This window comes from Suricata suricatta, chromosome 15, assembly GCF_006229205.1.
Source record: "Suricata suricatta isolate VVHF042 chromosome 15, meerkat_22Aug2017_6uvM2_HiC, whole genome shotgun sequence".
Classification (NCBI taxonomy): domain Eukaryota; kingdom Metazoa; phylum Chordata; class Mammalia; order Carnivora; family Herpestidae; genus Suricata; species Suricata suricatta.
This window is the reverse complement of record NC_043714.1, coordinates 74978389-74981263: the sequence shown is the minus strand read 5'-3', so window position 1 is coordinate 74981263 and position 2875 is coordinate 74978389.

The window sequence follows — 2875 nt, the reverse complement described above, 5'->3', positions numbered from 1 at the left end:
GGCCTGGGACCCCAGCCTGGGCTAGCAGCGGAATGTTTCCCAGACACAGAGCGCTGATGTGGAAAAAGCACCGGGCTGGGAGTCAGGTCCACTCTGAGTCACTGTGGGACCAGAAGAAATTGCTTGGCTTCTCTGGGTGAGACGGGGTAATATTCCTTAGCCCCGAGGGGCTAGTAACATGCCTGGCGAGCGTAGAGAACCCAGGAAACAAGTAGACAGCAGCCAGTTATAAGACCATGATGTTCTTTATTATCTAATTCAATACATCTGTTTTTACTAAAGAAGACACCGAGGTCCAGGGAGGCCTAGGGACGATCCACTTGGAGGAGCACAGACAGGCAGCCAGCAGCACTGATCAGGATTGGGATTAACACGCCGTGGCCTAAACTGCATAGAGAATGCATTTGTTCCCCTAAATCCGATGTCTCTTGGGTGAGGGGCTTTCCTGCCTCCCTCCCTCTGACATTAGCTCCTCCTAGAAATGCTTTCCCAGGCTCTCATTGGCTGAGAGGTGAGCCCCGCCCAGCCAATCTTTGGCGGGGTAGGTGGGAGGGTGTGGAAAGCCACACACCTGAGCTCACAGTCTGCCTAGAGCTGGGGCTTCTGGAACCATGGGGGTAGACAGGGGGTTGGGCTCCCCAGAGGCACTGTCGCCAGTCTAACCTCTTTCTGGACAGTCAGTGGTGCCCACCCACAGTGCTGAGCCACTGCAGTGAAGAGTGATGGGGACGCAGGGAAGATGTCAAGGGGCAAATTCTGCTCACTCCCACCTGCGGGTGGAGGCCATAGAAGGAGTGTGGGGTACAGAGAGGGCTGTGTGTGTCCCCTCTTCCAACCCGCCAAGATCCTTCCCTGAGGCTTGGCTCCCTGAGCTTGTTCTTTTGAGCACAAAGGGTGTATTTTGGAGACATATAGAAAAGGAAGAACCAGCGTTTGAGGGGTGGTCTGGGGCTATCCAAGGCGCTGGGACTTTGGGGTCCGAAGGCAGCTGGGGTCCTTGAAGGAGTGCTGGACAGAAGCCCGCAGAGGTTCCAGAGCTGGTTGTACAGGGGAATTGTCCTGTGCCTGCGCACGTGATTCCCTCTCGTTGGAAGCGTTCCCATCTGTCAAACAAGCAGTTTGGACTAGTTTATTTCTGAGGTCCCTTCCGGTAGGCGCAGAAAGCGGTTCCGTTTTCCTGAAAGGCTGTATGTAAACCGAATAAAAGTGGCTCTCTACAAAGCGTGGGATCTGTCTTTGGGGAGCATCTCAGCCCCGGCTCCTGCACCAGCGGGCCAGGACAGCCTGGACTCCCCTACCGGGCTGGCTCAGAGCGGGGCCACCTGTGGGTCGGAGTCCAGTGCCCCCTGGTGGCGCCCCGGCGGGCAGGCGGCTTCCGGACCGCCGAGGCCCGACGGCTGTGACTCAGGGGTGGCGCCTCTGCAGGGCGGCGGGAGGCCCGACTGGGGTTCCGTCGTGGGCCGAGTGGCGCGATTCATTACCAGCTGCGGGAATCCTTGCCGCCCGCTCGCGGTGACTCACCGGGAGGCCAGGCTCATTTGCCAAGCGCAGGGGCCTCGGTTTCCAAAATGAATTCTAGGGAAGGGACTGTGCCCAGCGGTGCCCGCCGACCCAACGGAGAGCCGACAGCACAGACGTCTCCCACAGCGCGGGCCCTCTCGCCCACCGGGCCGTGGGCACAAGCACCTGCGAATCCCAGAAATGGGGTGGAGAGCTCCCCAGCAGGGTTCCCAGACCCGCCGGGCCCCGAGTCTCTGCGGCTAGGGAGTCTGGGCACTGCCTGAGGGGGGCGACGCTGAGGGCTCGACGCTCCCGCGACCGCGAGCCGGCAAGGCTGGGTGGGCTTCTCTGGCCGAAACCGCGACGCCCTTGCCGCCTCTGCCCAGTCTCTTAGCCCGCCGCCTGGGGGCGTCCCTTTCCCCAAGTCGCCATCCTTCCCTGGCTGGGGTCCAACCAAGGGAGGTCGCCAGACCCAGGCAAGGGAGAGCCCAGGGTCTCCGCGCTTTCGGCCTACCAATTTGGAGCTCCACTGCTCAGGTGGAGATTAAGGGGGTCGGTGGTCGAGGGAAACCCCTCGACGACCTCAAGGGAGGCCGAGGGGCAAAGGAGGCTGGTGTGGGAAAGGGGGACGCCGGGCCAAGCCTCCTCTCCAAGACTCAAGGAACAGCCCGAGCTCCCTGTTCGCCTCTCCAGGCCGCTCGGCAGTGGGGCCGTCGCGAGGCGCTGGGGTGCAGGACGATGGGCAGGGTTATGTTCCGGGTGCACCCCGCGCCCAGCCTCGGGGAACCAAGGAGTGTTTCTGGGAAAAGCAACAGAGAGGAGGGGACAAGGAAGGAGGAATGCGGCGGCATCCTCCCCCGAGGCCCCGACCCCGAGAGCAGCCGCCGCCCGTGACATCCTCCGCGCTCTCCGGGTAAGAGCTCAGGATCAGCAGGTGCTGGGCCACCTGGCCGGAGACACTCGCGGGGACTGCGGTGGCCCTCGGGACCCCAGCACGCGAGGAGGAGGTGCGCCTGGCCGGTGGCCGCCCCGCGGAACGCCCTCTCCTCGAGCTCCCGCCTCCTCCGGGTCTCTCCTCTCCCTTGAGCCGCAGGTCGGCCTTCTCGGGCTGAATCCCATTTCCTCCCCCCAGGCCCGGTTCTCCCAAACTCTCCGCCCCACGAAGCGGCAGGAGCTCTCCGGGAGCTGGGCTAGAAGGACCCCCATTTACCCTCCCATCCCCCGCCTAAACCGGCTGGTGGCTCCGCCTCCCACCCCCACTCTGGCGACACCCAGTCGTCTGCCCGCCTCCGCCCCCTCCCCAGCGGCACCGGCCGCCCCTCCCTGGCTCCCTCCGCGTGCGCCGTGCGCCGCGCTCGGTCTGCAGCGGGAGCCG